This window comes from Ptychodera flava, chromosome 5 (genome assembly GCF_041260155.1).
Source record: "Ptychodera flava strain L36383 chromosome 5, AS_Pfla_20210202, whole genome shotgun sequence".
NCBI lineage: Eukaryota > Metazoa > Hemichordata > Enteropneusta > Ptychoderidae > Ptychodera > Ptychodera flava.
In genome coordinates this window covers 5638206-5651524 of record NC_091932.1, presented here as the reverse complement: position 1 = coordinate 5651524, position 13319 = coordinate 5638206, and positions in this window count along the sequence as shown.

The following is a 13319-nucleotide window of genomic DNA, read 5'->3' as shown; positions in this document are numbered from 1 at the left end:
ATTCATAAAACAAAAATAAACCGATGCACAAAGAACCTCACCCTCCCCAGTGCAGTCTCAGTAAACCCAACAGCTATAGCGCATGCGTCAATGTTGCCCTCCAGCGACGATACTTGTTGCAGTTTTTGTTCGAGAATCTTATGCTGAACTTGTTTGAGCTGACGAAAGTATATCCCGTATACAAGCCCAGAAAATTCAACATCCAAAATTATGCAACATTCACACATACAAAGATTGGCCTTCCTTCCTTCCTTATAGTCATCATTTTCATTCCATGTTCAGGTTTAACCATTTTCCGATTGCAATCACGATTAAAATGAAGTTGGCATTGCTCTGAGGTTCAATTGATTACAATAATTTTGACAGATATCTCTCTGGAGTTCAAATGGAAGTTAGCCCTCGATGGTAAAGCATTCAAACAACAAGTTGTGGATAACATTGAGGTGGCTGATGAATTTATGGCGGTTAAAAGTGATCGAGATTGTGCTACATCCAAACGAAATTTCAGATTTATTTATTTATTTATTTATTTATTTGTTATTTATTTATTAAAGTTTATTTACATTTTTTATGAGCGATCGATTTACTCTAATGAGCTCACGGCAATAAACACAGCAAACATAAGTTGATCGGATACAAAAAAGCAAAACAATTCTTTTACTATGAAACGCGAGTCATAATAAAGTCTTTCAATAAACTTTTAAACTTATTTTCATTACATGCGAGTTTTACGTCAACTGGTAGGCAATTCCACGCTTCTGTCGCTCTATAACGGAATGTTCTTTTGCCAGCATTTGAAATACAACGTAGACCGTTGAAATTTAACTGTGAAGCTGACCGTGTAGGATACAAATTTACGTGACTTTGAGTGGTCGATCGATTGCAGTGGTTCAAGCAGCGAGTTTGATGTCAGGAGCGACACATTTTCTCTTGATTTTAGATAGCAATAATTTGATACTTGGTGATACTTTTTTCGATTGTTACTGTAAAGAGAAGCATTCTTAGGTAGTGGGGAGACGATAGCTGACTGTAATAATGGAAGGGAGACTTCTCCGACTGCAGTAGGAAACAGTTACAGTGGTATCGGTAGAGTAACCGTGCAGTAATGTACGTAAGTACATATCAACAAGGCTGGAAGGGGATTTCAAGACAATTCGTTCACTGGATGATGAGAGATTTTAGTCCTTGGCACTGGTCACCTTGAAATATCAAAGTTTGAGCCTGAGGACTTATCAAGACATTGGAATGGGTACAAGCAAGATTATTGTTGCCAGTTTCACTTCTTGCCATTGTTGCGCTCATTTGAACACTTGTTATGTTGTTTTTCACACCTCATACGTCCATTTGTTACCAGAGTATAACATTTTCACACTGAATAATTTTCCGGGTACTTTGATTTGGTCACGGTCCTACGATAAGGTCTTTGCTTCCACTCCAGTATCTGAAGGAGACATCTAGTCTTCAAAAGCTCGTACTACATACCACTGAGTGAATTTTTGAAACATATCCCTACAATGTTTACCATCGAAGATCAAATTGGTACTGTCTTGCAGGACCTACTCTGATAGTTTTCAAGGTGCTTGAGATATTAACGAAAGCAATAACACACTATGATCATGGAGGCTGAGGTACAAGCCTGTACCTCCATAATTACGATTCAGAGAAACTGCTCTAAATCTGACTGAGATGTAAGTAAAGACAGTCAAATCTGAACTGCAATAATTTCTCCACAATTAGTGTTACCCTGTAGTTCAAAAAAGAACGGTTGGATATAAAAATGAGCATTAATTTGTCAAGACTGATGAAATTGTGAATGACCAAGGGTGGGGGTGGGCAAAGCGACTTGGCGCAGTGGTAGAGTTCAGGTCTCACAAACAATAAACTCCAAGTTCACAAGTTCAAGACCCGGACAGGGCACTACTGTGCCCTATTTATTTAAAGCTAAATAATAGAGATTGCAGTTTTATTTCCATGGATGTTTACATGTGAAGTGTACATTATTTTTGTTCTTTGAAGGCGATAAGAGCTACGTACATTTTGCTCTGATTTCATGACGTAAACGGTAGTTATCATTGTTACTGTGGAAAATGTCATCGGAAAATGTGTGGAAAAGATGTTTGGCCATAAAGACTTGAAAACTCTTTCCATGTGGGATATCGCCTTATTAATAAAAAGGAAGAAAGTACTCCGCACTAAAACAACAAAAACAATGTTTTAACAGAAGCTACATTTGAAAATATGGTCCCACAGTTTGCCAGTCTGACTTCAACAGGGATGCCTGTGCATTTTAATAAATCCTTTTATTATATGATACTAAAACGAGATATGTTGAGACTGAAAAGAAACAAGTTTCATAATGCACGACATTAGGGCAAGTTGAACTTCGAAAAAGTTTCTGCAGTTCAGGCATATGGTATAAAAGAGAGCGACTCAGTGTGCCATAGTCACACAATTATATTATATACCATTATCAGTTCCTATAGAAACTTATAGATGAATTCCAGCCTGTTAGCTTGGCCTCTTATTATGTTGTGTTCTAATATTGGCAGAACAATAGAAACCAAACAGAAGAGGAAAGGCAGAAACATCAAAATAAGACTAAAATTATGCTTTATAAAACTTTATAAAACAAATTTAGGGTGTTGAAAGTAACCACTGAGCCAGGGACGATGTCAAGATTTCTAATGAATAGAGCTTGAAAATTTCGTTGTCATTTTGGTCCAGGCAATCTTTATCACTTCCTGTAAAATTGTCATAAATTCTGTCCTAGCAGTGACTTCAACTGTCTTCAAACAGAATTTTTCTCTATATTTCATTGGGCACACCACGGTCAAATGTGACCCGTCACCGTCGTGATTTTCCAAGTATTGCAGAACGGAAAGGAAGCTAAACTTTGATGAAATACCTAATCGATCATTTTAAATATTGTTTCACATTTCATAATTATGATATCAATATACTTTTTTAATGGTACGGTACGGTGGGCTTTAAAAAGAGGATTTTCTCCAATTTCCTGGACTTAGTTTTATGTACGTGAAAGCCGACATCCGCCGGAGTAACTATCCTGATGCGTTTAAGGTGGCTGGAAAGGCTATTTTTGCACCAATTCTTGAAATCGATTATATTGGATTCTTAATTTGAAGGAGTTCAATACGTTTCGAATATTTGAATAGGTCTCAAAGCTGCCGGTCTCATTATTCACATTCCAAATTCCAAACAGTATGTCAATTTTGACTTGTGATTTAGGAAACATACTACTTGGAACGTTTCACAAATAAATGTTTTGACTGGCTGTTTGCGAACACACCGGGATGACCTCAGAGCCAAGGTTAAGCAACTGCCAAACTGTGGATCCATCCTGGGAGGCCGAAAGGGAGACCGGGAACAGAGTAGAATTCTAGAGGAATTGGGGATCAGCGTGGAATCTAAGGCTCAAATGACTGAAGAGAGAGGGAATGTGTTGTATGGATGGGAATACTCGATGAGGCACAGGCGGTGTGCCGTATACAGAGGGTGGAGTGGTGGTTGGCTGAGAGAAATCTGGAGAGATCATGTTACAGAAGGGAGCAGTATTATGGAAACAGAAAACACAGATTACACTTAAAAAGTAGCATAGATATATTTTAACGTTCAGAGCAATAACAATATTTGCAGTTGTAGTTATGTTAGAGCAAAAAAGTTGGCAAACATTAGATTTAAATGGTTTCTAAGTGGTCCAGGTCAACAAGAAATCAAAATTTTAGAAGCATTTATTTCGAGACGTTAAAAACAACATGACAAGTAAATTCATGTTGCATGCCTATGGTTCCGAGGGTAACTGCAATTGTGGACGTGATTCCACAGTGAACTGACTAGAACACGATTGGAACTAAATTGGGATAATTGGATTGGCAGAATTTCTCAAGAATTTTAGAAATTTCTCTAATTTTACACCATATTTGCTTACCATCTTTAAAATTTTATACACAATTTACGATGCTGTTGAAATCTTATGAGTAAGAATCAGTGCATGATAGTATCTAATGCAATATTGTTCAAAACATATGAACAATATTCACATTTGGATGAAAATATGAGAGTTTGTCTGTAGTTTCTTCATTACTGAAACACTAGTAATAATGTCAGTTTGTCATTTTTCCTCGACCAAAATGAAGCTTTTCGATTGATTTACAGTTAAGTCAGTCAGGGTCTTTTAAAATGTGCCCTGACTCAATTTTATGTTTATGAAGCCTTAAATTCATGAAAAAGTCAGGGGCATTTCAAAAGTGCCCTGACTCAAAATTCGTCAATTACAGAAATTTTAAGCATTTTGTCTCGTTTCTTCAGTACATTTACACAAAAAATGAACTTATTTTCATAAAAATGAATCCGATGAAAGAGGTATGCAATAATCGTTGTGTTTTCGTTGTTTTGTCCGATGAGAACAATATTTCAAATTTTACACTATTCTATCATTTTGTAAAATTTCAGCTGTAAAAATTTCGATTTCGTTACATTTTCCTAATAATTACTCTCATCCAATTTTCCCAAATTAGTTCCAATCGTGTTCTAGGTGAAAATCAGCACATTTCTTCAGTAATATGAATTATCATATACCTACATTCACGTGCCTGTGTAAAGCTATGGGAGAAAGCGCCCTCAGATCCGTGCATTTTTTTTACGCATCACGCCCCGGCCCGGTGCCCAAATATGGCAATCGCGTGCATTTCTGACTATTTCGATCCTGGTTACTACGCGCGTTGCTATCTGCAAACGTTCCATTCGTACACAAAGCCAGCGCGAGATTAGGAAAACGTGTGCTCACTCAGATCGTAGTTGCGCTTGGCGACAGTGGGCCGTGCAGGTGACATCGGCTTTTATTTCTAAATTCTAGTGAATCCTGTGTATACTAAGTGCGTGCCTGTTCAGTAAAAAATACCAGAAACTGACAACACGCTTTTGTCCTCCATACACCTCGATTTCAGCCTTGATCTCTGTTGGTCACGTACAGAACGGATGTTGCTTTGCGCGTTCTAGAATTCTGCAGGTAAACAAATGACGTCATTATGTATGTCAATCCGCGACGGGAAGCGGTCAACGTATTTCTGAAAAACTTACACAAATGGCGATGAATCTTTGATATCGCATTTATCTCCTAAACAATGTTGAATATTATGTAAACTACATATTTACCATTTCATAAGGTATATGATAAAACCTTTACGGCCCTGATACGGCCTTTGTTGCCCTTGGTCCTACGGCGTACGGGCCCTCGCACGCTCGGGCCCTTCCGCCGTACGACCTCGGGCCGCCAAAAGCCGTATCAGGGCCGTAAAGATTATTTGTCTGACAGAGAGATGAAACGTATCGTATTCGCAAATGAATAGTAAATTCGTGCACCCTATTTGTATTAGTTCACGCATTTCGTTCATTTGCTTAATTCGATTCTATTCTCGTCAATGTTATTTTTAGCTTAAGATACATGGGTATCAGAACGTCGAATTTTACGCCAGTTTTAATTTTGGCCGGTCGAACCTTGGTAGTGAAATGACCTCTATATTTACAAGCCAAATTAATGGCATTTCGATAGGCCCACGAAGTGAATTTTCTCTTCATTTTGTTTGAATACTTGCACACCTTTAATACCCAAAGGAAACCAGTAATACCGTACGAATTAGACAACAGTGACACTCAAACGTTTGGTGGCCTATTGACAATCCGTTTCATACTCAGCGTAGTATGCAAATTTTGATAGTCACCATGACGATGACTTTCTCACAGCTCAGCAGGTGAGACATACACTTAGCACAACAATGCTAAAAATAGAGCTTGGGTTTTTTGTGCAGGGGAGGAAACAAATTGTGTGTAACTGTGATTGATAAATTATGATCTAAATGTAGTGAAAATGCATTTTCATCGGCCTTCATTTCCTGTGCCTGTCAACCAAGTACATCAGTTCAGATATTGAAACTTTGCTGCAAAATTCGGCACTGTCGTGTTTGCAATTTGCATGACAAAGTCAAAGCGTGGCCTTTCTGTGTCCAGCTAGCTGCATGGCTAGGTTTGACTGCATTCAGCTCGTCCCAAAGTGACGAACATCGCATGCCAAGTTCTAACTCATGACTGAATTTCATGTCCCAGGCTTTAGTAGTCTGTGTGGGCTACCATTTCATGGATTTTGGTAGCCCCAGGGAAAAGTTGGTAGTCTGTAGACGCAGGACTACCGCTAATTTCGAGCCCTGATATGGTGCTGTGAAACATTTTCCTTTTTCGAGCATTGAGATTAATAAGTTTAACTCCCCTGATTACAAGGAAAATATAAGCCTTCTTTTCTACAAATATTGACACTGTGTCAAAGGTTTTGACCATGCGTCATCCTTTTGATCATAATAGAATTAAAATCAATATTATCATAAAAGAGATCAATATCCTTGTTAGAGGGGTGTCCTATGTCAGAATTTTCAAAGTTAAAATGTTCAACTTTTCCTGAGTTTTAAGCGAGTGGATACTGAACAACCGGAAAGTTTTCATTTGAATCTTTAAAACATTTTTATGATTCACAATTGGTAAAATGTTTATAGAACAATGACTGACAGAGACTAACAGAACTGTTAAAATCTTCAACAAAAGGTTGCTGCGACCAGGCATGTCGTATGAATCATTAATATCGACAAGAGGAACCACGGACAAGATAAAATACCGTTAAGTGAAAAAAGTCTAAAACCGTTTGTAAGATGAAAGATTACCCTACCAAATGATTTTAGAACCCAGAATATTATCAAACGAGGAGTCTATTTCCAGCTCCACAGGTGCGTCCAAAAATATGTTTTGTTTGTTTCGTCATGCATATAGGCCTATGCGCCTATGTGATTTCAATCATCCGTACTAGTTTATAATATATCAACGTCTGTTTTGAAATACCAGCAATGAAACGACATTCATCCTGAAAGCGGACAACTGAACACATTCATAAATCAAGTTATTAAACCGCGAATGTAATAAAAATAAAATTTTGGATTTTGGAAAAACTAAACTAGTGAAAGTTTTTCTCTCTCCAAGAGCTTCAAAATGAGTCCCCAAAAGTGGAACAGAGCTTACAAATTTTATCAATTCTCTTCTGACCTACCACTTGTGGGGCTCATTTTAAAGCTCTTGATGAAAGAAAAGTTTTCACCAGCTTAGTTTTTTCGAAAATCGAAAACTTTATTTTCCCCCCATAGAGTTAACACAGGAATGGAGTCCATTTTGAATGTAAAATATTCTCAATTCTACGCGTCAATCTCATGATCCCCAGAAACACTTGCGCCAGTAATGATGACAGTTTCTCAAAAGAGCTCCACTCCTTTCCCTGTGATTTCTCTCTATTCTCTGACAAGACCATCGTTACAATCGCTCTTTGTGTACAAAATAGAATCATTGTTTAGTAAATAGATAGAAGACTTTTGTCATCTCTCTATTTATTAATCAGCCTATTTTCCCCTTGGCACAAGGTTTAGCTTGCGTATTACACCTCTGACGATGCATCAACAGATTGGCGGATTACAAACTTTAGGCAAACAGACTTAATAATTAGATCCCGACAGTTATTAAAAATGTACCAAGGATATAATTAACTATAATAATATCGATACAATTAAATTATTGAATACGGCGTCGTAAATACGACCAACAGGAATGAAATTAATATTCATCAAATAATGGAACATTCAACGATTGTTATAAACAATGCAGATTTTAGTCTAAATAGCAGTGTATTCCAGAGATAAAGGCAAGTTTGACGACCTTCACAGCAAAAGTTCAATGTTCCTGCATGAGACCTCGAGTGATCTTCACGAAAAATCTCACTTGAAAGTACATGCATTCAAGATGCTCACATCAATTTGTTAAACTTGACATTTTGAAGAAAACGCCCCGATAATCAGTCATTATGTGTTGAAGTTTTGCACTGGGCAGCTATGCGATATATTTCATCAAATTTTCCAGCTGTCCCTTAAACTCTGAATGTATTGATGCAAGCTGTTATTGCTCATGTTGTAAAGGAACCTGTCCCGAAAGTACTCAATAATTTTAGACGGTCGCTCTCTCTTCTCAAGTGATGAAAATATTTGAATAGGTCATTAAAAAGAAACTCCTTGACAAAACATAATATTCACTAGGCCCTCTACAGTATGTCTGTACGACAGGGCGCTGAGTGGAGGATTTTTGTTCATTTTATTTGATTTATTTGGCAAATGGCCATGAAGGGATGCCACTCTTTCCTCTTTGAATTGTATTCACAAAATTTCGGACGGCAACAAAACACATCGTATTTGTATTTTCCTCAGAATCGACATTATTTAACCGCACCTACTAGGACAAGAAACTTACATTAAGATTCAGTTAGGATTTTAAATAAGTCGGTTGGATATAAGTTTTACCAAACTGATCTCAATGCTTAAGGGCCAACAGATGCATGCTATGTGTCAAAAATAAAATATATGCATTGTGAAGTCGGCCGACGACGCGGCTTTTGTCACCTGACGAGCGATTCAGTGGTCTTAAAGTGGTTTAGAGTGGTGTAAAACATCATTTCTACATGTTAGTAAAACTAAAAATATTTATATTGATTTTAAAAGAAACAAATTTTCTCCAGAGTCAATTAGTACTGATAGCTCCGAAATTCATATTGTTAGTAAGTGCAGTGATAGGGTGGTTCAACATTTGTCGATAAGTTATGTTAGGATGAAAACACTAAAAGATGTCATTCGCATCCAGAGCCGGCATAGTGTGTTTTTCCTGAGGATATTGAACCAACTGCATGTAAATAAGTCTCTGATCTCGCTGATCTACAAATTCTTAATCAGCAGTATTTTCACATTTTCAATTGTCCGTTTCTTTGGACATATTTACCTGTAATAAATAGAAACAGAATTATCGTAGAACGTGTCAAAATGTGCGTCCCACTTACTTAACGATAAACAGTGTTCACGATTTACGCAAAGTAAATTAAATTTTGCACTCAAAGTTTCAGCATCAATTACATCGTGAAGTTGACCCGTCGTTTTAGCGTACGGATTTTTAAGTCAAAAGAACCAAGTGCCTTTCTATCAACTGGCTTTTGAAATATTGTGTTTCTGTCACTTTACCCCGTGTGCTTTATGGAAGTCGTCAGTATTTGCAGCCTGGAGGGCCGGAGGAATCTGAGGGAGGGTCACTCAAAAAGTGAAAGCTACAGGGATTGCTCAAAATGTAGAGAGAAAGAATAGGGGTACTCAACTTTTGGTGCAAAATAAACTTACACCTCTCAGATTGCACCATTGCAGACATCAATTTCTTATAATTTTCTATGCCAGAGGGGAACACCCCCTCATGCTAACAGTTTTAACAGTTTTACTCGGTGAAAAAAATTGAGATCACCTCTTAGATTGCACCAGACTGCACCATTTCACACATCCATTTCTCAAAATTTTCCAGCATAGAGAGCGAGGACACCCCTCTGACATTTTCACCCTCAGCCTTTCGTGTGTTCTCCCCCATGTACTTTCAAATTCAGCCCTATCAGATATCCTGGTGTAAACCCTGCCGTGATACCCATCCAAATTAAACAATACTATATGTTTTGATACAGTTAATATACCGTGAGCTTATACATTTACATGTAATTTTGAATATTTACTTTGTTGGTTTAACCTTTTTCAACTGTCATGAGATAACAGTGATAATCTAGCATAGTACACAAGGATTTAAAAGGTCTTTACTATTGCTGTATTTTAGTACATTTTACAAATACATGTATTGATATATAGATTTTCTAAGTAGGGAGGCGGCGTCAGTCAAAATTTCTGTGTTAGAGGGAGGTTATTCAAATTCATTATGGTTGGCAGGGGTAGGGGGTACTCGAAATTTCAGTTTCCGATGAAATTCCTCCGACCCCTCGGAGTCCTATGACGGCTCCCGTATTTCTAATTTATTGTGCTGTGCTGATTTTTGTTATGTGCGCCATTGAATTGCTTTATTTTGAAATCGCTGTATATACATAAGTCACTGCCGCAATGATAATTGGCCTAATTGGGACGATAGAGATTTATTGGTTACTTGAGTTACAAGCCTGTGACAGATGTGTTGTCAAACAGCGCCATCGCACAGGTATAATTGTCGATATAGCTTTGCTAGAGGGTGATGGGATTGACTGTTTTTTAATAGGAAAATGGTGGCGTTTTCGTTTAAATTCTTGACAACGATAAGAATAATAGGTTCGACCTTAGACTCCCAAGTGACACATGGGTATGTGGTCACACTGGCAATTTGATGACCTTAATGTCAATTTCATTTTGTTTGTAGAGAGACTTAATCGACATATGGGTGGTTTCACATCAGTATTATATTGTTTGATTTCTGCAAATGCCATGCTCAGTGCCTTAATGATAACCGTTAACAGTTGGGCTGTCGGCAAACATGCAATACGATGTACACAACTGGGCTCATGATGCAAACAAAAATGGATTTTAGTACTTCCTCCTTATAATTATACATGTGTACATGTATACGTATCGGCTTAACTTCTACAGTGGTATGCAGACAGTGTACAGTAGAAATGTCCACTAAGGTCTACAGAATTTGAACGTAAGCTTACGCTTAAAGAGGAAGTGTCTCGGATAACCAGCAAACATTAAGATTAACTCAATCCTTCTCTGTTACTAAGAAACGTTTTTATTAGAGATAAACATCTTAGTTGAAACGGTGAGTGTTTGTAAACTGTCATGCATTTCTTCTTCTGACGGGTAGAGAAAGTCCGAAATCTACATTATTATAATTTTATACTTGGTTTGAGAAAAAAAGAAATAAAATATTCCATGGTACATGAGCGAAGTTTAAATTCATAAATGACTTGTAACATTGTAATCTGTGTATTCTGAGATTTAAAAATGACAGCTAGAAGTATTACTAATTTCACAAGTTTTAGTAAGTATTCAAAAATGATTTTATGAGCGTCCTTGGTTGCCGTACTGCGGTGATAGAAGACAATTGGTGATCGCCGCTTGCAGCTCGTTCACCTCAACTCGAAAGAAAACAACACAACAAGGCAGTAGCCGTAATATCACCTGATATCACATGTAGTAACATGATTTCTGAGAAGTGTCAATCGGAGAAAAAACCGTATAATCGATGGTCATGTCATCTTTAGTCCGTATACTGGGACCTTGAGTGTAACTATTTCCCGAAAATTCCTTTAAGTGTTAATGAATATATAACACGATTGGAACTAATTTGGGATAGTTGGATCACAATGTTTTTCAAATTTCTCAAAAGTGTTAGGTTTCCTATGGCTTAATGTTGCAATATTACAAATTACTCATAAAACACGTGTATAATTTAAAAAAAACAGCAGAATGATGAGCTTATATTTGAAGATGAAACCGACATGACTTCAGCATCCAATTATCCCAAATTAATTCCAATCGTGTTTATTATCTACGGCAATCATGTACTCCATACTTTCTCTGTAATTTAAAAAAACACTAACGTCTTACAATATTAAAATTGTAGGTGATCGTTTTTCAGACATTCTTTACACCAAGTTAAAATCTAAATATGTTTTTAGCTTTAATATTTGCAGACTATTGTTAGGCTTTAAATTAAAAATGTTATGAACGCTTGTAGTGAACGCTTGACTACGTTTTTTGACTTGAGTAATGAAGAAAATTAAAGTTTCACTTTAAAATATATATCTACTTAAATTGGCAGCCTTTATTTCTTCTAAGATAAGTTTCCATCGATGAAAACTCTTACCTGAACAAGGTAAACACCTTACATTAAAATAAGTCAGAGTGAATTACTGCATGAATCCAGTGAAAATATTTTTCATCTATGAATTTATTCCTGAAAATTACAAAATCCTTATCTTAGAAACCTCCAAGTGTTCCTGATATGGGAATCATATGAACATAGTAAATAACCCTTTTTCTTTGATGAAAATCTTATTATTTCAGTACATTGGCCAATGATAATGAGTGATCGTCTTCTAATCATATCCCATTTTGCATGAATACAATCTGTTTGAGAAGTATTGTACATTTTAAGCAGCTGATTAAAACAAAAGCAACCACTTAAGATAAAACTAAACTTCTGAAAAACAAGCCGAAATTCATGAACGCCAACTTCGCTGTATCCAGTACAAACTTTATATGTATAATGCCTTCGATACTTACGAAGTTTACATGATGTGGAGTGAAATTAGAAAGAATATGAGTCTTCATCCAATATTCTTCAATGTCCCCTCAAGCATTATGAAATGAAGCCTCAACAGTTTTGATGACATGATTTGTGTACTTGTATAAATGTACCACCCAGCAAAACCTAAACCTGGCGTATGAGGGCGATGTACCAGAGATTCTATTCCCCGCAGATTCTAATGCAGAAGTTTGTCGTCAGAAAAATGTATAAGCAGATCCCCGAGAAGGTGGCGAGAATACTGATGTACGATAATTAATCCAACGAATTGTGCCACCGTGTTCATATATCAGCCTCTAAGAGTCTTAATGTTGGATAATACAGTCATGTCACGTGCACATTTTGACCTATGTACCTAAAGTGACACCTTGCAGCGTTGAAGAAAGCTCTATTGTGATGCGACAAACATGTGTACCAGCATATTCAAAGTTACGAATCGTCGTAAAATTCATTTGCCACATCTTAAAGATGTCATAAATTATCATTTTGCTCTTCTATGATTAGGGTAAAGGGTTACATTAGAGGGAAAATCGCGTTCATAACCCCCAGATGTAATTCTTACGGCCTCATGTACGATCTTTGCAGAATCCTTTTGCAGAAGCCTTTTCTTGATCAAACAACAATACAAGCAGTATCAGGTTTTCTTCATGATTCCGTCATTACTTCAGGGAGTTGTATTTTTAATGCACTAATTTTTTGTTCTACTTGTGAAAGAGGTATTCCTGTACCAATCTCGAAGTAATATCGAGGAACCAAGTATTCAATTGGCCAATAATGAGTCACGGTGTCGAATACCCAATTTTAGTCTTTCACAAAAATAACATAGCACTTTGTATGTAGTGCAATGTGCTTGCAAGGTTAACAATACTTATTTAGATATATTCTAAGAAGATAAATGAAAGAATCAAATAAAAACAAATATAGTGACAATTTTTACAGCCAAATCCCTGTTAATTAATCACCATAATCACACAACATTGACAATTAAACAATTTTATAGCTGCTTTTGTCATTACGCTCTTGCAAAGGAAATTGATTGTAACCGTCATTGGTTTTGTTCTAGATGACAAGTCAACTCACTACTCCTTCTCTCACGCTCTAAAGTATTGAGGAAAATCAAAGTGTCTGCT